Source organism: Rutidosis leptorrhynchoides, chromosome 10 (genome assembly GCF_046630445.1).
Source record: "Rutidosis leptorrhynchoides isolate AG116_Rl617_1_P2 chromosome 10, CSIRO_AGI_Rlap_v1, whole genome shotgun sequence".
NCBI lineage: Eukaryota > Viridiplantae > Streptophyta > Magnoliopsida > Asterales > Asteraceae > Rutidosis > Rutidosis leptorrhynchoides.
In genome coordinates, this window is record NC_092342.1 from 352,580,806 (window position 1) to 352,604,245 (window position 23,440).

The following is a 23,440-nucleotide window of genomic DNA, read 5'->3' on the forward strand; positions in this document are numbered from 1 at the left end:
CGATGCCTTGAGCAGGAAGGACAGAGAACCCATTCGAGTAAAATCCATGAATATAATGATTCATAATAACATTACTACTCAAATAAAGGAGGCGCAACAAGGAGTTTTAAAAGAGGGAAATTTAAAGGATGAAATACCCTAAGGATCGGAGAAGCATCTTAATATTCGGGAAGACGGAACCCGGTATAGGGCTGAAAGGATTTGGGTACCAAAATTTAGAGATATGAGAGAAATGGTACTTAGAGAAGCTCATAAAACCAGATACTCAATACATCCTGGAACGGGGAAGATGTACAAGGATCTCAAGAAACATTTTTGGTGGCCGGGTATGAAAGCCGATGTTGCTAAATACATAGGAGAATGTTTGACGTGTTCTAAGGTCAAAGCTGAGCATCAGAAACCATCAGGTCTACTTCAACAACCCGAAATCCCGGAATGGAAATGGGAAAACATTACCATGGATTTCATCACTAAATTGCCAAGGACTGCAAGTGGTTTTGATACTATTTGGGTAATAGTTGATCGTCTCACCAAATCAGCACACTTCCTACCAATAAGAGAAGATGACAAGATGGAGAAGTTAGCACGACTGTATTTGAAGGAAGTCGTCTCCAGACATGGAATACCAATCTCTATTATCTCTGATAGGGATGGCAGATTTATTTCAAGATTCTGGCAGACATTACAGCAAGCATTAGGAACTCGTCTAGACATGAGTACTGCCTATCATCCACAAACTGATGGGCAGAGCGAAAGGACGATATAAACGCTTGAAGACATGCTACGAGCATGTGTTATTGATTTCGGAAATAGTTGGGATCGACATCTACCGTTAGCAGAATTTTCCTACAACAACAGCTACCATTCAAGCATTGAGATGGCGCCGTTTGAAGCACTTTATGGTAGAAAGTGCAGGTCTCCGATTTGTTGGAGTGAAGTGGGGGATAGACAGATTACAGGTCCGGAGATTATACAAGAAACTACCGAGAAGATCATCCAAATTCAACAACGGTTGAAAACCGCCCAAAGTCGACAAAAGAGCTACGCTGACATTAAAAGAAAAGATATAGAATTTGAAATTGGAGAGATGGTCATGCTTAAAGTTGCACCTTGGAAAGGCGTTGTTCGATTTGGTAAACGAGGGAAATTAAATCCAAGGTATATTGGACCATTTAAGATTATTGATCGTATCGGACCAGTAGCTTACCGACTAGAGTTACCTCAACAACTCGCGGCTGTACATAACACTTTCCACGTCTCGAATTTAAAGAAATGTTTTACTAAAGAAGATCTCACTATTCCGTTAGATGAAATCCAAATCAACGAAAAACTTCAATTCATCGAAGAACCCGTCGAAATAATGGATCGTGAGGTTAAAAGACTTAAGCAAAACAAGATACCAATTGTTAAGGTTCGATGGAATGCTCATAGAGGACCCGAGTTCACCTGGGAGCGTGAAGATCAGATGAAGAAGAAATACCCGCATCTATTTCCAGAAGATTCGTCAACACCTTCAACAGCTTAAAATTTCGGGACGAAATTTATTTAACGGGTAGGTACTGTAGTGACCCGAACTTTTCCATGTTTATATATATTAATTGAGATTGATATTTACATGATTAAATGTTTCTAACATGTTAAGCAATCAAACTTGTTAAGACTTTATTAATTGAAATATGTTTCATATAGACAATTGACCACCCAAGTTGACCGGTGATTCACGAACGTTAAAACTTGTAAAAACTATATGATGACATATATATGGATATATATATAGTTAACATGATACTATGATAAGTAAACATATCATTAAGTATATTAACAATGAACTACATATGTAAAAACAAGACTACTAACTTAATGATTTTTAAACGAGACATATATGTAACGATTATCGTTGTAAAGACATTTAATGTATATATATCATATTAAGAGATATTCATACATGATAATATCATGATAATATAATAATTTAAAATCTCATTTGATATTATAAACATTGGGTTAACAACATTTAACAAGATCGTTAACCTAAAGGTTTCAAAAACAACACTTACATGTAACGACTAACGATGACTTAACGACTCAGTTAAAATGTATATACATGTAGTGTTTTAATATGTATTTATACACTTTTGAAAGACTTCAATACACTTATCAAAATACTTCTACTTAACAAAAATGCTTACAATTACATCCTCGTTCAGTTTCATCAACAATACTATTCGTATGCACCCGTATTCGTACTCGTACAATACACAGCTTTTAGATGTATGTACTATTGGTATATACACTCCAATGATCAGCTCTTAGCAGCCCATGTGAGTCACCTAACACATGTGGGAACCATCATTTGGCAACTAGCATGAAATATCTCATAAAATTACAAAAATATGAGTAATCATTCATGACTTATTTACATGAAAACAAAATTACATATCCTTTATATCTAATCCATACACCAACGACCAAAAATACCTACAAACACTTTCATTCTTCAATTTTCTTCATCTAATTGATCTCTCTCAAGTTCTATCTTCAAGTTCTAAGTGTTCTTCATAAATTCCAAAAGTTCTAGTTTCATAAAATCAAGAATACTTTCAAGTTTGCTAGCTCACTTCCAATCTTGTAAGGTGATCATCCAACCTCAATAAATCTTTGTTTCTTACAGTAGGTTATCATTCTAATACAAGGTAATAATCATATTCAAACTTTGGTTCAATTTCTATAACTATAACAATCTTATTTCAAGTGATGATCTTACTTGAACTTGTTTTCGTGTCATGATTCTGCTTCAAGAACTTCGAGCCATCCAAGGATCCATTGAAGCTAGATCCATTTTTCTCTTTTCCAGTAGGTTTATCCAAGGAACTTAAGGTAGTAATGATGTTCATAACATCATTCGATTCATACATATAAAGCTATCTTATTCGAAGGTTTAAACTTGTAATCACTAGAACATAGTTTAGTTAATTCTAAACTTGTTCGCAAACAAAAGTTAATCCTTCTAACTTGACTTTTAAAATCAACTAAACACATGTTCTATATCTATATTATATGCTAACTTAATGATTTAAAACCTGAAAACACGAAAAACACCGTAAAACCGGATTTACGCCGTCGTAGTAACACCGCGGGCTGTTTTGGGTTAGTTAATTAAAAACTATGATAAACTTTGATTTTAAAGTTGTTATTCTGAGAAAATTATTTTTATTATGAACATGAAACTATATCCAAAAATTATGATTAAACTCAAAGTGGAAGTATGTTTTCTAAAATGGTCATCTAGATATCGTTCTTTTGACTGAAATGACTACCTTTACAAAAACGACTTGTAACTTATTTTTCCGACTATAAACCTATACTTTTCTGTTTAGATTCATAAAATAGAGTTCAATATGAAACCATAGCAATTTGATTCACTCAAAACGGATTTAAAATGAAGAAGTTATGGGTAAAACAAGATTGGATAATTTTTCTCATTTTAGCTACGTGAAAATTGGTAACAAATCTATTCCAACCATAACTTAATCAACTTGTATTGTATATTATGTAATCTTGAGATACCATAGACACGTATACAATGTTTCGACCTATCATGTCGACACATCTATATATATTTCGGAACAACCATAGACACTCTATATGTGAATGTTGGAGTTAGCTATACAGGGTTGAGGTTGATTCCAAAATATATATAGTTTGAGTTGTGATCAATACTGAGATACGTATACACTGGGTCGTGGATTGATTCAAGATAATATTTATCGATTTATTTCTGTACATCTAACTGTGGACAACTAGTTGTAGGTTACTAACGAGGACAGCTGACTTAATAAACTTAAAACATCAAAATATATTAAAAGTGTTGTAAATATATTTTGAACATACTTTGATATATATGTATATATTGTTATAGGTTTGTGAATCAACCAGTGGCCAAGTCTTACTTCCCGACGATGTAAAAATCTGTGAAAGTGAGTTATAGTCCCACTTTTAAAATCTAATATTTTTGGGATGAGAATACATGCAGGTTTTATAAATGATTTACAAAATAGACACAAGTACGTGAAACTACATTCTATGGTTGAATTATCGAAATCGAATATGCCCCTTTTTATTAAGTCTGGTAATCTAAGAATTAGGGAACAGACACCCTAATTGACGCGAATCCTAAAGATAGATCTATTGGGCCTAACAAACCCCATCCAAAGTACCGGATGCTTTAGTACTTCGAAATTTATATCATATTCGAAGGGTGTCCCGGAATGATGGGGATATTCTTATATATGCATCTTGTTAATGTTGGTTACCAGGTGTTCACCATATGAATGATTTTTATCTCTATGTATGGGATGTGTATTGAAATATGAAATCTTGTGGTCTATTATTATGATTTGATATATATAGGTTAAACCTATAACTCACCAACATTTTTGTTGACGTTTTAAGCATGTTTATTTTCAGGTGATTATTAAGAGCTTCCGCTGTAGCATACTTAAATAAGGACGAGATTTGGAGTCCATGCTTGTATGATATTGTGTAAAAACTGCATTCAAGAAACTTATTTTGTTGTAACATATTTGTATTGTAAACCATTATGTAATGGTCGTGTGTAAACAGGATATTTTAGATTATCATTATTTGATAATCTACGTAAAGCTTTTTAAAACCTTTATCTATGAAATAAAGGTTATGGTTTGTTTTAAAAATGAATGCAGTCTTTGAAAAACGTCTCATATAGAGGTCAAAACCTCGCAACGAAATCAATTAATATGGAACGTTTTTAATCAATAAGAACGGGACATTTCACCATGTTTGTATGATATTGTGTAAAAACTGCATTCAAGAAACTGATTTCGATGTAACATATTTGTATTGCAAACCATTATGTAATGGTCGTGTGTAAACAGGATATTTTAGAATATCATTTAATCTACATAAAGCTTTTTAAACCTTTATTTATGAAATAAAGGTTATGGTTTGTTTTAAAAATGAATGCAGTCTTTGAAAAACGTCTCATATAGAGGTCAAAACCTCGCAACGAAATCAATTAATATGGAACGTTTTTAATCAATAAGAACGGGACATTTCAGTTGGTATCAGAGCGTTGGTCTTAGAGAACCAGAATTTTGCATTAGTGTGTCTTATCGAGTTGTTAGGATGTATTAGTGAGTCTGGACTTCGACCGTGTTTACTTGAAAAATGATTGCTTAACAAATTTTGTTGGAAACTATATATTTTTAACATGTGAATATTATGTGATATATTAATCTCTTAACGTGTTTGATATTATGTGATAGATGTCTACCTCTAGATCAAGTCCCATTGACTCACCTAATAATAATGAAGAGTCAAATGTAAATTGGAATGATTCGTGGACTGATTCACAAGTTCCCGAAGAGGAACCGGAAGAAGAGTCGGAACCGGAAGAAGAATCGGAACCGGAAGAAGAAATAGAACCAGTGGGGGAAATAATAAAACGGTTAAGTAGAAGAAAATCCTCAACCAACCGACCAAAGTTAATTATGGTCAATGGTGTTTCCGCCAAGGAAGCAAAGTATTGGGAGGATTACCAATTCTCCGATGGATCGGATCCCGACAAAGATTCCGATGATGTTATAGAAATTACCCCAATACAATTTAATAAGGCAAAAGAGAACAATAAGGGAAAGGGCATAAAAATAGAGAAATTTGATTCCAAACCCGATGAACTTTATATGTATCGTCAACACCCGTATTTCTTAAGTTGTGACAATAATCCGGGAACCTCTAAACCACCAGATTTTTCTAAACCAATGTGGAAAACGACGGCTCGTATTAGGGGAACATCATATATCCCTAGAAACTTGGCAAAACGAACCAAAACCGAAGAAGAAGAAACGAGCGAGTCGGAATAAGATAGTTGTATTCGTGTGGTGTAATATATGTAATATAGTGTGCTTATGCTTTATGATATATGTAAAAATTGCTTGTATTAATAAGTATTTTTTTTATGAATCTAACTCTTGTCTATTTTACAGTATAAAAACACAAAATGGATAGACAACCCAATATTTTAAGAGACCTACCCGGAGACATGATTGATGAAATCTTGTCTAGAGTCGGTCAGAATTCCTCGGCACAACTATTTAAGGCGAGATCAGTTTGTAAGACATTCGAAGAACGTTCCAAGAATGCCTTGATTTATAAGAGACTTTCGTTTGAAAGATGGGGGATATCACATTGGGAAATCCATAAGTTACGATGTGTTTACTTTGACGCATATATTGCGGGGAACCCAAATGCTATTTTACGCAACGGGTTAAGAAATTATTTTGACTCAATGTATCCGAATATAGGACTTCGTGATTTAGAAAAAGTGGCTAACATGCAACATAAAGAAGCATGTTATGCTTACGGGTTAGTAATGTTCGCTTCTCACTAAAGTGAGAACAAGAACATTGGGCTACAACTATTAAACAAAACATTTCCACAAGTAACGAACTCCGTAGTTGGGGTGAGAAACAAGGTTTTTAGATTGTTACGGGAATGTTGGACATTACGTAACCCTCGTCCCTTTGACGACGTTACAACACGCTATCTTATCAATGGCCATAACGGTTATGTTCCACAAGACCAAGGATGGGAAGTAGTCCTAGTAAAACCAGAATGCATGACTTGTTTCTGGACGTATGAATTACGTGTCTTTATTGCCTTTGCTGAACGACTTGTGTACTAGCTAGAATTATCTTCACAACTATCTTGTATCAAAGTTATTGTGTGCTATATTTCATACTTTATGTAAAATAAGCGGTATTGTAAGTTTGTAAAATATTCTATAAAAGTTTGAACGCGAAATATTATTATAATCAGTTTTTCATATAGAATTGTAGTAGTTGAATTGTATATTAGCTACTAAGTATGAACTTAACGGGTAGGTACTACCCGAATTTAAACTTATAAAACGCTAATATGAAGAAAAGGCTTTTATAAATGAGTTCATATAATGCTACGAAATACTATTAACTACTCTTAATATTCTGTATGATTAACTTGTTCCATTGGACTATTTTGAAGGAAATGGCACCGACTACTCGACACACCGTGAATATGAATGAAGAGGAATTCCGTACTTTTCTGGCTTCAAACATAGCCGCAGTACATGCTGCGCTACATACCAACAATAACCTTGGATCTAGCAGTACAAGAAATCGTGTAGGATGCACCTACAAAGAATTCACTGCCTGCAAACCCTTGGAATTTGATGGAACCGAAGGATCGATCGGATTGAAACGGTGGACCGAGAAGGTCGAATCGGTGTTTGCCATAAGTAAGTGTACTGAAGAGGACAAAGTGAAGTACGCTACGCATACCTTCACAGGTTCTGCGTTAACATGGTGGAATACCTATATAGAGCAAGTGGGACAAGATGATGCTTACGCACTACCGTGGTCAGCATTCAAGCACTTGATGAACGAGAAGTACCGTCCCAGAATCGAGGTCAATAAGCTCAAGACAGAACTTAGAGGGTTACGAACCCAAGGATTTGATATTACCACGTATGAAAGACGATTCACAGAATTGTGCATATTGTGTCCGGGAGCGTTCGAAGATGAGGAAGAGAAGATCGACGCGTTTGTGAAAGGATTACCGGAAAGAATCCAAGAAGATATAAGTTCATACGAGCCCGCCTCCATACAACAGGCATGTAGAATGGCTCACAAACTAGTGAACCAGATTGAAGAAAGAATTAAAGAACAGACTGCTGAAGAGGCCAATGTGAAGCAAGTCAAAAGAAAGTGGGAGGAAAACGGTGATAAGAATCACCAATACAACAACAACAGCAATTACAACAATAATCGCAACAATTATCCCAACAATCGCAACTACAACAAACGGCCCAACAATAACAACAACAACAACAGCAACTACAACAATCATCCCAACAATAATAACAACCGCAACAATAACAACAATCAGAAGCAGCTATGCCAAATGTGTGAAAAGTATCACTCGGGGTTCTGCACCAAATTTTGCAACAAGTGTAAAAGAAATGGTCATAGCGCAGCGAAGTGTGATGTCTATGGACCAGGGGTTAATAGAACGAAAGGAACAAATGGTGTCGGAACGAGTAATGGCGGAGCAAGTAGTGTCGGAGCAAGTTATGCCAATGTAGTTTGTTATAAATGTGGAAAACCGGGCCACATTATTAGAAATTGCTCGAACCAGGAGAACACGAATGGACAAGGCCGCGGAAGAGTTTTAATATTAATGCGGCAGAGGCACAGGAAGACCCGGAACTTGTTACGGGTACGTTTCTTATTGACCATAAATCTGCTTACGTTTTATTTGATTCGGGTACAGATAGAAGCTATATGAGTAAAGATTTTTGTGCTAAATTAAGTTGTCCATTGACGCCGTTGGATAGTAAATTTTTACTCGAATTAGCAAACGGTAAATTAATTTCAGCAGATAATATATGCCGGAATCGAGAAATTAAACTGGGTAGCGAAATATTTAAGATTGATTTGATACCAGTAGAGTTAGGGAGTTTTGATGTAATAGTTAGCATGGACTGGCTGAAGAAGATGAAAGCAGAGATTGTATGTTACGAAAATGCAATTCGCATTGTACGAGAAAAAGGAAAACCCTTAATGGTGTACGGAGAAAAGGGCAACACGAAGCTACATCTTATTAGTAATTTGAAGGCACAAAAACTAATAAGAAAAGGTTGCTATGCTGTTCTAGCACACGTCGAGAAAGTACAAACTGGAGAAAAGAGCATCAATGATGTTCCCGTCGCAAAAGAATTTCCCGATGTATTTCCGAAAGAATTACCGGGATTACCCCCACATCGATCCGTTGAATTTCAAATAGATCTTGTACCAGGAGCTGCACCAATAGCTCGTGCTCCTTACAGACTCGCAGCCAGCGAGATGAAAGAACTGCAAAGCCAATTACAAGAACTTTTAGAGCGTGGTTTCATTCGACCAAGCACATCACCGTGGGGAGCTCCTGTTTTGTTTGTCAAGAAGAAAGATGGTACATTCAGGTTGTGTATCGACTACCGAGTTGAACAAACTTACCATCAAAAATCGTTATCCACTGCTGAGAATTGACGACTTGTTTGATCAACTACAAGGCTCGTCAGTTTATTCAAAGAGTGATTTACGTTCTGGATATCATCAAATACGAGTAAAGGAGGATGATATTCCGAAAACTGCTTTTAGGACGCGTTATGGTCATTACGAGTTTATGGTTATGCCATTTGGGTTGACTAACGCACCAGCTGTGTTCATGGACCTCATGAACCGAGTGTGTGGGCCATATCTTGACAAGTTTGTCATTGTTTTCATCGATGACATACTTATTTACTCAAAGAATGATCAAGAGCACGAAGAACATTTGAGAAAAGTGCTAGAAGTATTGAGGAAAGAAAAACTGTACGCTAAGTTTTCAAAGTGTGCATTTTGGTTGGAAGAAGTTCAATTCCTCGGTCACATAGTGAACAAAGATGGTATCTGGGTGGACCCGGCAAAGATCGAAACCGTTGAATAGTGGGAAACCCCAAAAATTCCGAAGCATATACGCCAATTTTTAGGATTGGCTGGTTACTACAGAAGATTCATCCAAGATTTCTCCAAAATAGCAAAACCCTTGACTGCATTAACGCATAAAGGGAAAAAATTTGAATAGAAGGATGAACAAGAGAAGGCGTTTCAATTATTGAAGAAAAAGCTAACTACGGCACCTATATTGTCATTGCCTGAAGGGAATGATGATTTTGTGATTTATTGTGACGCATCAAAGCAAGGTCTCGGTTGTGTATTAATGCAACAGACGAAGGTGATTGCTTATGCGTCTAGACAATTGAAGATTCACGAGCAAAATTATACGACGCATGATTTGGAATTAGGCGCGGTTGTTTTTGCATTAAAGACTTGGAGGCACTACTTATATGGGGTCAAAAGTATTATATATACCGACCACAAAAGTCTTCAACACATATTTAATTAGAAACAACTGAATATGAGGCAGCGTAGGTGGATTGAATTGTTGAATGATTACGACTTTGAGATTCGTTACCACCCGGGGAAGGCAAATGTGGTAGCCGACGCCTTGAGCAGAAAGGACAGAGAACCCATTCGAGTAAAATCTATGAATATAATGATTCACACTAACCTTACTACTCAAATAATGGAGGTGCAACAAGGAGTTTTAAAAGAGGGAAATTTAAAGGATGAAATACCCAAAGGGTCGGAGAAGCATCTTAATATTCGGGAAGACGGAACCCGGTATAGGGCTGAAAGGATTTGGGTACCAAAATTTGGAGATATGAGAGAAATGGTACTTAGAGAAGCTCATAAAACCAGATACTCAATACATCCTAGAACGGGGAAGATGTACAAGGATCTCAAGAAACATTTTTGGTGGCCGGGTATGAAAGCCGATGTTGCTAAATACGTAGGAGAATGTTTAACGTGTTCTAAGGTCAAAGCTGAGCATCAGAAACCATCAGGTCTACTTCAACAGCCCGAAATCCCGGAATGGAAATGGGAAAATATTACCATGGATTTCATCACTAAATTGCCAAGGACTGCAAGTGGTTTTGATACTATTTGGGTAATAGTTGATCGTCTCATCAAATCAGCACACTTCCTGCCAATAAGAGAAGATGACAAGATGGAGAAGTTAGCACGACTGTATTTGAAGGAAGTCGTCTCCAGACATGGAATACCAATCTCTATTATCTCTGATAGGGATGGCAGATTTATTTCAAGATTCTGGCAGACATTACAGCAAGCATTAGGAACTCGTCTAGACATGAGTACTGCCTATCATCCACAAACTGATGGGCAGAGTGAAAGGACGATACAAACTCTTGAAGACATGCTACGAGCATGTGTTATTGATTTTGGAAACAGTTGGGATCGACATCTACCGTTAGCAGAATTTTCCTACAACAACAGCTACCATTCAAGCATTGAGATGGCGCCGTTTGAAGCACTTTATGGTAGAAAGTGCAGGTCTCTGATTTGTTGGAGTGAAGTGGGGGATAGACAGATTACGGGTCGGGAGATAATACAAGAAACTACCGAGAAAATCATCCAAATTCAACAACGATTGAAAATCGCCCGGGGTCGACAAAAGAGCTACGCAGACAGTAAAAGAAAAGATATAGAGTATGAAATTGGAGAAATGGTCATGCTTAAGGTTTAACCTTGGAAAGGCGTTGTTCGATTTGGTAAACGGGAGAAACTAAATCCAAGGTACATTGGACCATTCAAGATTATAGATCGTGTCGGACCAGTAGCTTACCAACTGGAGCTACCTTAACAACTCGTGGCTGTACATAACACTTTCCACGTCTTGAATTTGAAGAAATATTTTGCTAAAGAAGATCTCACTATTCCGTTGGACGAAATCCAAATCAATGAAAAACTTCAATTCATTGAAGAACCCGTCGAAATAATGGATCGTGAGGTTAAGAGACTTAAGCAAAACAAGATACCGATTGTTAAGGTTCGATGGAATGCTCATAGAGGACCCGAGTTCACCTGGGAGCGTGAAGATCAGATGAAGAAGAAATACCCGCATCTATTTCCAGAAGATTCGTCAACACCTTCAACAGCTTAAAATTTCGGGACGAAATTTATTTAACGGGTAGGTACTGTAGTGACCCGAACTTTTCCATGTTTATATATATTAATTGAGATTGTTATTTTACATGATTAAGTGTTTCCAATATGTTAAGCAATCAAACTTGTTAAGACTTGATTAATTGAAATAGGTTTCATATAGACAATTGACCACCCAAGTTGACCGGTGATTCACGAACGTTAAAACTTGTGAAAACTATATGATAACATATATATGGATATATATATATAGTTAACATGATAATATGATAAGTAAACATATCATTAAGTATATTAACAATGAACTACATATGTAAAAACAAGACTACTAACTTAATAATTTTGAAACGAGACATATATGTAACGAATATCGTTGTAACGACATTTAATGTATATATATATCATATTAAGAGATATTCATACATCATAATATCATGATAATATAATAATTTAAAATCTCATTTGATATTATAAACATTGGGTTAACAACATTTAACAAGATCGTTAACTTAAAGGTTTCAAATCAACATTTACATGTAACGACTAACGATGACTTAACGACTCAGTTTAAATGTATATACATGTAGTGTTTTAATATGTATTCATACACTTTTGAAAGACTTCAAGACACTTATCAAAATTCTTCTACTTAACAAAAATGCTTACAATTACATCCTCGTTTAGTTTCATCAACAATTCTACTCGTATGCACCCGTATTCGTACTCGTACAATACACAGCTTTTAGATGTATGTACTATTGGTATATACACTCCAATGATCAGCTCTTAGCAGCCCATGTGAGTCACCTAACACATATGGGAACCATCATTTGGCAACTAGCATGAAATATCTCATAAAATTACAAAAATATGAGTAATCATTCATGACTTATTTACATGAAAACAAAATTACATATCCTTTATATCTAATCCATACACCAACGACCAAAAACACCTACAAACACTTTCATTCTTCAATTTTCTTCATATAATTGATCTCTCTCAAGTTCTATCTTCAAGTTCTAAGTGTTCTTCATAAATTCCAAAAGTTCTAGTTTCATAAAATCAAAAATACTTCCAAGATTGCAAGTTTACTTCCAAGTTTTCTAAATCCATTCCAAGTAATCATCCAAGATCAAGAAACCTTTGTTATTTACAGTAGGTTATCTTTCTAATACAAGGTAATAATCATATTCAAACTTTAATTCAATTTCTATAACTATAACAATCTTATTTCGAGTGGAAATCTTACTTGAAATTGTTTTCGTGTCATGATTCTGCTTCAAGAACTTTCAAGCCATCCAAGGATCCTTTGAAGCTAGATCCATTTTTCTCATTTCCAGTAGGTTTATCCAAGGAACTTGAGGTAGTAATGATGTTCATAACATCATTCGATTCATACATAAAAAGCTGTCTTATTCAACGTTATAAACTTGTAATCACTAGAACATAGTTTAGTTAATTCTAAACTTGTTCGCAAATAAAGTTAATCCTTCTAAATTGACTTTTAAAATCAACTAAACACATGTTCTATATTTATATGATATGCTAACTTAATGATTTAAAACCTGGAAACACGAAAAACACCGTAAAACCGGATTTACGCCGTCGTAGTAACACCGCGGGCTGTTTTGGGTTAGTTAATTAAAAACTATGATAAACTTTGATTTAAAAGTTATTCTTCTGGGAAAATGATTTTTCTTATGAACATGAAACTATATCCAAAAATCATGGTTAAACTCAAAGTGGAAGTATGTTTTCTAAAATGGTCATCTAGACGTCGTTCTTTCGACTGAAATGACTACCTTTACAAAAACGACTTGTAACTTATATTACCGACTATAAACCTATACTTTTTCTGTTTAGATTCATAAAATAGAGTTCAATATGAAACCATAGCAATTTGATTCACTCAAAACGGATTTAAAATGAAGAAGTTATGGGTAAAACAAGATTGGATAATTTTTCTCATTTTAGCTACGTGAAAATTGGTAACAAATCTATTCCAACCATAACTTAATCAACTTGTATTGTATATTATGTAATCTTGAGATACCATAGACACGTATACAATGTTTCGACCTATCATGTCGACACATCTATATATATTTCGGAACAACCATAGACACTCTATATGTGAATGTTGGAGTTAGCTATACAGGGTTGAGGTTGATTCCAAAATATATATAGTTTGAGTTGTGATCAATACTGAGATATGTATACACTGGGTCGTGGATTGATTCAAGATAATATATATCGATTTATTTCTGTACATCTAACTGTGGACAACTAGTTGTAGGTTACTAACAAGGACAACTGACTTAATAAACTTAAAACATCAAAATGTATTAAAAGTGTTGTAAATATATTTTGAATATACTTTGATATATATGCACATATTTGTTATAGGTTCGTGAATCGACCAGTGGCCAAGTCTTACTTCCCGACGAAGTAAAAATCTGTGAAAGTGAGTTATAGTCCCACTTTTAAAATCTAATATTTTTGGGATGAGAATACATGCAGGTTTTATAAATGATTTACAAAATAGACACAAGTACGTGAAACTACATTCTATGGTTGAATTATCGAAATCGAATATGCCCCTTTTTATTAAGTCTGGTAATCTAAGAATTAGGGAACAGACACCCTAATTGACGCGAATCCTAAAGATAGATCTATTGGGCCTAACAAACCCCATCCAAAGTACCGGATGCTTTAGTACTTCGAAATTTATATCATATCCGAAGGGTGTCCCGGAATGATGGGGATATTCTTATATATGCATCTTGTTAATGTCGGTTACCAGGTGTTCACCATATGAATGATTTTTATCTCTATGTATGGGATGTGTATTGAAATATGAAATCTTGTGGTCTATTGTTACGAGTTGATATATATAGGTTAAACCTATAACTCACCAACATTTTTGTTGACGTTTAAAGCATGTTTATTCTCAGGTGAATACTAAGAGCTTCCGCTGTTGCATACTAAAATAAGGACAAGATTTGGAGTCCATGTTTGTATGATATTGTGTAAAAACTGCATTCAAGAAACTGATTTCGATGTAACATATTTGTATTGTAAACCATTATGTAATGGTCGTGTGTAAACAGGATATTTTAGATTATCATTTAATCTACGTAAAGCTTTTTAAACCTTTATTTATGAAATAAAGGTTATGGTTTGTTTTAAAAATGAATGCAGTCTTTGAAAAACATCTCATATAGAGGTCAAAACCTCGCAACGAAATCAATTAATATGGAACGTTTTTAATCAATAAGAACGGGACATTTCATTAGATGGTTTTTTTTTGTTCGCGAAGGGTTATAGAGTCAAGGGTCGGATCTATGGGTTCGTTGTGGAGAGATTTTCTGGAGTTCCGGGTGATCGGATATGAGTTCTTTCTCCTCTTTATCATGTGCGAAAGAATGTTCATGCTAAGTTTGGAGGTTCATGCGCAACTTGAGGAGAAAATTCATAACGGGTTCATTAACGGTTAGATCGTCTTCGAATTTGGTCTTTAAATAGAGGACACACGTATCCACAGGCTATAAAAATTTCTGGATGATCGGAATGTTGGATTTTTATATAATTTTTTTTAAGTTGCTACAATTTCAGGATGAACGTTTCGGGTTTGATAACGCGAGTGCGAGACAATTTTATACTGAAAACTTTGGGCAATACATGGTGGATTTTTCATGGATGTTGGTTTGTTACGGAGCTCGTATGAGTGGTTTATCTCGGGTCTGGGCAAGTTGGGTAACGAATGAAATACATATAGGTTAAAATCGACAGTGGGAGTTATCCGGGAAGTTTGATACTTTTGATTTGAAATGGGGTGACCAAAGTTTTTAGTCGGATGTTCCAAGGTTTGTGGAATATGCGGGAGGATTAGAGCTTCTCTCACTAAGGATATTGGTTGTCGAAGGGTGTCATATAGAACGCGTTCAACTAGTGCAAGGGTTTTGGTTGATGGTTGGTTCAACAAAATCGGGCAGTTTATGTGAGGTTGATCAATAAGAAGTTTTGAGGTGATGAATGGAGTGGATAATCTTGTAAGTCCTGAAACTTGAGTTTTCTAGCATTGTTGAGGGTGTCGAGAACTCGGTGTGAGTTTGGTAACCGACATAAGTTATCGAGCTAGTAGGATTTAGACGACTAGTGGAGTTGTGGAGATGGTTGTGTGAGGTGTTTCACCAATATTCTCAAGATTAGTACGTTGATTCTGGATAATAATAGGGCTTCGACTGCTTGTTTTACTCTCCAATGAAAAAGTAATTTGCGACTGACGGGTGGTACGAACCAAGTTTCTTCTCGAGTAGGCGTAGTTTTATTTTTACTCGTACAGTGGAAGCATGCTTGGTTTGAGGAGATGTGGTTTGTGAAATTCATATCGCTATGAGGAGGTCAGTATACCAGCGTGAAAGCAAAAAATTAGAAATGTGGTTTGTGCATTCTCACTGGGTGCCTTGATGAATAGTCTACAAAGAAAAAGAAAAATACGATAGAATAAAAAATATTAAAAATTTCATATGATTCGAAGAGAAAATGCGGTTGTTCCGGCAACGCCATAAGATCCAGAAAGTTGCACCAGCAATGATGTCTACTCTCTCCTTTGATTTTTTTGAATCATTCCAGTTATGGTGCAAATTTTTCTACTCGGTCCAAGTAGTGAAGGGAGGTAAATCAATGTTCACCCATAATCAAATTCTTCTCCAAGTCATTTCGGTTACTATGCACGTGAAGAAGAGGTGATTACGAGATTTCATACTAGTATTACAAAGACCACACGCAAAAGAATTAATGTCTAAACCGCGATTTGAAAGATAGAACCTCATGAGAAGACAATCCAGATTGAGACACCATGGAAAAATGTTAACTTTTGTTGGTAAACATTTAACCCAAATAGTTGGAGTAGATCCCAACGGCAAAATGAAAGCAAGTAATTGATTTTTGAGATGTATTTAGTTTGCAGGCTAAGTTAACTTGTGAAAAAAGGAACTAGGTATAATGTTTTACTATAAATATACTCCTTGCCTCATTATAGGTGTGTACAAAAATTTAATTTTTGAAAATCTGTAGTTTGTGCACGAGGACTAAACTCTTCTCCGTGTTTGGAGTTGGGATATAACCGTTTTAAATCCTTGTGTCATTTATCTCTATCATTATCGTTTTTATGCTTTAGCTAATTCGTCTGTTGTTTGTGGGTTGTGTTGTTGTGGTAAATCACAAAGTTCTTGTTAGGGTCCAGTACCGAATTCCTAGAAGATGGTGCAACGCCAGTGATAGAAGTTGTAAGTTCGAATGGTGGTGTTGCTGACGGTGGCTTTTTGTTATATTTCGTTACTATTCAGTTTTGGTTTGTTATGGATTTAATTGAACTTATTAATTTGAAAATTTGGATCAGAGCATGGTTGCAAAACTCGGATTAAATCGGCGAGAACTCGCCGAGTTATCGTTTTCAGTAGGTCACCGAGAACTCGATGGCTAACTCGGCCTAAAAATCGGTCAACCGCCGGTCAACGGCGGTGAACAGGCGGTCAACGGCGGTCAATTATTCAGATCTCGCCGGAAATGACAGGAGAAAGAAAAGAAGATGAGAGATGGAGGAAACAAGTTGAAACCGGTCACAAAGTAGGCCGTAAGTTGCTTAAATCTGCTGTGACTTTTTGAATTTTATTAAAGTTTTTTGTGGAGAAGAAGATAAGAGAGAGAGAGAGAAAAGTTACTCTGTACTCCATCTATTTTCTAGGCATATTATATACCATTATTTATATTTATATATATATATATATATATTATAATTATATTATATATATATTTATTTATATTTATATATTTTTATATATAATAACAGCCACTTAGAGCTATAAGACTATAAGAGATTCACTTTAGATTAATTTCTTTTACTTTTGGCAAATGACAATAAAAGTCCCTAAAGTTTAACAAAATCAAAAATAACATGAACATACTTGATATATTATACATATATATTGAAAATATAATTAGTTATATTAGAAAAGTCAACAAAAGTCAACATCCGAGTACTCATCCGAGTTCTCCCCGAGTCGCCGATTACTCCTCAAAAACCTCCGGCCGAGTACTCCCCGAGTCGCGAGTTTTACAACCTTGGATCAGAGATAAGTTATTTAATTATTGGGTTGAGATACATAAAATGGTAGAATAGGATATTTGAAACTTCCAATTCTTCCAATTGTAAAAAGTAAAACTAAGTGTTTGTTTTTGATGCTAAATTGTTAGAGTTTGCACTTGTACCAAGTGCATTAACATATCTACTTGAAGAATTGAGAATATGTTAGGAAGAAAATAAAATGTGTTAGAGAAGAAGATATGCAGTATGACGAAAAGCACCCTCACGTGTCATATGCTTGGCACATGACTAAATTAACGAACGTTAGTGATCTGGACTTTTCGTGCGATGTATGCAAACTACAATGACTATCCACATCAAAAATTCTTTTTTGACTAATCTAAACAATTTGGTACAAGCTACAAGGAATATCTGTGTAACTTTGTATATAATACGAGTAAATCCATTAATTAAAGAGATATAAAAAATAATAATAAATAAACAATGTTAAAAAAACATAATGAGTATAACTATGATTAAAAGTAGGGATGACACTCCCGGGTCGTGGGCGCGGATCCACTACATCCATCACCCGCACCCACGGATTTTTTGATGATCCATTAACACGCGGATCTTAGTTAACGGATTTATTTTTAGATCCATGCTCGTACCCACGGATATTCGCGGGTTGCGGATTTACCCGCGGATCTTATTCATGAAGTATATGTAAATTAAAGTATTCAAAAATCAAAAATAAATATCATTACATAATTCAAAGTGACATGAAAAACATCATTCAATCTTATACCCATGTTTATAATATAATAATATGAGAAAACATATATTAGTTATACGTTTTTTGCTATTATATGTAAAGCTATAATGTTTGAAATTAACAATCAAAATTAAGTTGCTAAAATTAATCATACGATAGGTTGACGAATTAACAAAGTGATAGATAAAAATTAGATTTATCAAGATAGTCTAATAAACGAAACAAACAAAAACAACACTGTGGTTTGATTATATAATACATTTAATGTGCAGTTGTGGAATGCTCTAGTTACTAAGAAGTTCGATTTCAAAATGATATGATGAATGTAGAAACTTATATGGAGTAAATTATTACCTATTGGCCATTTATTCAAGGTGTCAATTTTGCACCCACTTAGAACGGCCATATCCCTGGATTATTCAAACAGGTATTACGGATTTTCGGATCGGATTTTACCCGCAACAGATCCATTACATCCATCACCCACCCGCGACCCGTCTGCGGGTACAAGATTACATCCATCGCCCACCCGCGGGTAAATATTTTTGATTTTATCCGCCCATCACGAACGCGGATATCCACGGATTTCAGATTTTTTATATGCGTTGCCATCCCTAATTAAAAGTAAATAAGCACCATGGTTGCATAACGAGTAAATTGACTTTGGTAGATTAGTCAAAATTCATTGATATTTTTAGTAACTCTTTAATCAATTGTTATAAACAATAATATTCATCTATATAAATTCATGAAACACTAATAAACACATATTTAGACATAAGTGACTTCAAATAGAATTAATCTTAATTTAATTCTTCATCAAGAAAAAGTTTGTAGTGAATGATACAACACTTTTTACTCATACAACACTAAATAAATTTTAAAACATTGTATAACACGTTAAAACATAAAATTCTCACTAACTATTAAAACAAAGCTCATATTAGGCTTTTCAAAATTCCCTTTCAAATTTAATCTCCTCCATTAAAAAAAATTGATCTAATAGCTAAGATTTATCTTAACTTGAATTAATCTTCTATGTTAAGATTAATTGACCTAACCTATTTTACCCTTACAAATTCATCAAACGCAGGCACGCACGGAGGGATGTTTCTTTTCGGGTTTAGATAAATAAACCAACCTACTGGGATTAAAAAAACCAAGTCAAAAGACCATTATAAGAAAATGATTGCTTTTGATACTTTTCTCCACTATCTTCTTATTTCAATATAAAAACTTATTTTAACCTAAAAACCCAATATTCACTTTCCTCTCTTTTTACTGCCGACTTCCCTCCACTCCGGCACCGGCGGCGCTGCCTCGCACCAACCATCGTACTCCGCGAACTGGATCTTCTCCAACAACGACGACTAAACTACCAACCACCCTCTTCCCTCTCCTGTCAAACCACTGTAGCTGTCACCTTCTCCACCACACCGCCGCACATTCCATTTTCAGGTCTAGTGGATGCCACCGTATTTTTAGAACAAGTGGGTTTTAGTATTTAAGATCTGGTTTGTTTTCGACAGTGATGGTGACCGGAGATGGAAGACGGTGATTGTCGAGTGTGGATGGGGTGGTGGTAGCAGGTAGATGATGAAGTTGGTTTGATTTTTGATCCATGATACACGTACAAACATGTATATATAAACTTGAAGTTTTTTAGTGGGTTCAACTTGTAATCCATATATCCATCTTCAAAGTTGCTTATTTACAGACTGAAGTAAACACATTATGGATTGATTAGTTGTACGTTATACATAAAAAGTTGTAGACATGAGTTTATTGAACTTGAATGAGAGAGAATGAAAATGTCAGACATTCATAAATTAAAGTGAAGCATTGATAAGATAAATAATACAGTATGAGCACTCTACGGAAATCCTTTTCATACAAATCAAGAACTGGGTTGGTTGTTTAGCAATATCCATAAAATAAAAAGCAGGAAATAATCTGACACAAAAAGGTGCTTTTTTGAAGGGAATTGATATTTCCAAACATGTAATTGATAGATTTAACTAGATTTACTAAACTGCTTTTTGATATGTTACACAAATTTCTTGATACAATTTTTTGAAGGGCATTATTGAAAAAAAACAAGTGGATCTATCAATTTAAAGTTTGAAAATATCACTTCCCTTTTTCGAAAGCCAAGAATATAAAAAAACCTAAAAGGCTTGGTTTATTTATAAGTACTCTTCTTTTCCAAACTTCTCATTTCTTAACTCCCCATTTATAACTCCCATTCTTCATAAAATTCAGTTATCAATATGCACACAGTAATTAATCATTCTACAGATTAATTTGTTTAACGATTCGATTACATCACAAATTCGCCACAACAAATTAGGGTTTCTATTCAAAAGGTTACTACAGATCAACCTTGCACAACTAGGGTTTCAATTTTTGGGATCCAACAGGTAAATCGATTATTCATCGCTTCATATGTCATCAAACCGCAACCAGGTCGTACATATTCATAATCAGGTTTGATTTTAGCCATATTTAATTTCAAACATTTGAGACACTATTATCTATGAGAAATATGTAGACTCTATATTGGTCGGATGATTCATGAAGTTGCTAACTTCTGTATGTAATGTTTTTTTTGCTTAACAGATGCACTAAAAAAGCTTGATACAAATAAAGTTTAATCCGTTTTATTGCATTTCATGCCGAGATTGTTGTAAATTCCAAGCCAAGTCTGCAACGTTATGCATTAATTATAAGACTGGTGCAGACTCAAGTTAAAAGTTATTTTGACATATGAGATCGTGATTATAAAGATATGTACGAATGGAAGAATGTCAGCTACCCAATTTATTTTATAGTGTTGCTTTCACATTTTGCCTAATATCCACTTAGTTTTGTCTGTATTGTTGATAAGGAGGATATTTTTTCAAATATTGTGGCAGGTCATTTGAAGACTACGTAATACATATACATGACGGAAGTGCAGGGAAAACAGATCATCTGAGAAAGCACAAAAGAGTTATAAAGGTACGATTGTTGTGGTATGTGTACCAATTTAACTAGCTTGCGTTCAGCGGGTTTATAGGCTACATAAAGGTTGCTCATCAGGTACCATGCCTTACATTTTTGCAATACTCCTTATAATATGATATTAATTTTTTGTTTGAATTAATCGAAGATGTTGGTTTTTCTGCCTATTTTCTGGTATGATTGTAAAGTTCCCATCATTTTTTTGTTTGACGTCTTTCTTTCTACAAAAGATCAAACATAAACATTCTATCTTATAAGTGTAAGATACTGAGTTACCTCTGATGATGAATCCGTACGTTACTTCTCATTAGCGTTATTATTATCACTATTGTTTGTTATTTTGAATTCCCTATAATGTATACTTTGCTTTTTGATAGCTGTATACCTTGGATATGTGTTATAATTAAATGATAATAATCTCTGATTCAGTGTATGTTAAGGCTAACACTCTTAGTACCATGTTACTTCACTTCCATATTCAATGTGATTTTGCGCAATTTAATAACCAGTCCAATGAGTTATATACTTCGATCATAAGCTTTTTGTTATATTTTGCTCCCCGGAATGCACCAAATGCCTCATTTAATTGTTGTGTGGATGTGTTATTAATTGGTATGATAATCTCGGGGAGATCTCGGAGATCTCGTTTGGACTATTTTAGGGAGATCTCAGCATCTCGGAATAATCTTGGGAGATCTCGGACGTTGACTTACGTTGACTTTATAGTTTTTTTTAATAAAAATATACATAAAACTTAAATATATGTATATTTATATACGTTTTTACAAGATTTTACAAAAATATCCGAGAAATGAGCGAGAAAATCTTAGAAATTACGAATTTTACAAGAAAATCTTACAAATTAACAAGAAAATATGAGAAATCGTGACTTTGACTAAGTTTGACCTGGTTGATCGAGAAATCTCGGGAGATGAACATATCGTCTCGGTTGCCTTCTAAAAACGAGATCTCAGGGGAGATCTCGGGGAGATCTCGGGGAGATCTCGGGAGATTTACAACACTGCTCCACTCTATTACTGTCAGTGAGTTACTAAAAACTATTATTCATGACATTGCATATATGCGAAACCAATTATGGGACACATCACCAATGAATGCTCTTATGTAGGTGGTTTGAAAACATGCCTGAGATCTTTTTAAGAAGAAGAAGGTTCAGAGGATATCCCAGGTATATTTCTCATTGTATATGATATATGTATATGCAGTGGCGATTGTACCTTAAGAGGAGTGGGGTCCTATGACCCCACTATCTTGAAATTTTTGTAACATCCTCAATCGGGCCTAGATGTAAGATTGCTAAAGTGCCCTTAAGTTAGTATTGTGTTATTATATGTTTTTATTTTTATTTAATATTTACAATTATATAATAATGTGATTAGGACCAGTTTGTGACAAGGGTCACAGAACAGGTTTGTTTATTTAATTTGGACTTCGTTTGGGTTGCCCAATGATGTACGAAAGATATCAGATAACTGGTAAATACCCGTGAGTTACACAGTATGGGATTTAATCCCAAATAATAGACTGATGTCTATCCCCTTCTTGCATTTTCTAGACTTTTCCCAAAAACAACCCGTTCTTCATCTTCTCACCTACATCAAACCCTAATTTCTAATCCTTGTTCTTGAGCTCAAATCGTTTACATCTTTGTGTTCCTTGTGATTTACTGATTCTATCAAGGTAAGAATCACAAGTTTTCATGCTTTAATCTTTGAGAAAATTGAGTTTTTGTGTTAGTTTTTACAAAGTGAGCAATTTGGGTCAAAGTGGTTAAATTTGATGTTGTTTGAGTCTAAATCTTGTGGGTTTATGTTTCTACATGTTTAGTGTCTTTGATTTTGTCAGTTTTGAGGTCGTAATCGAGCTCTGGAGCAAGAATTGGTTGATTTTGGGTGAAACCCGTCACTTTGTGTTCAGCTTCTGCAGATG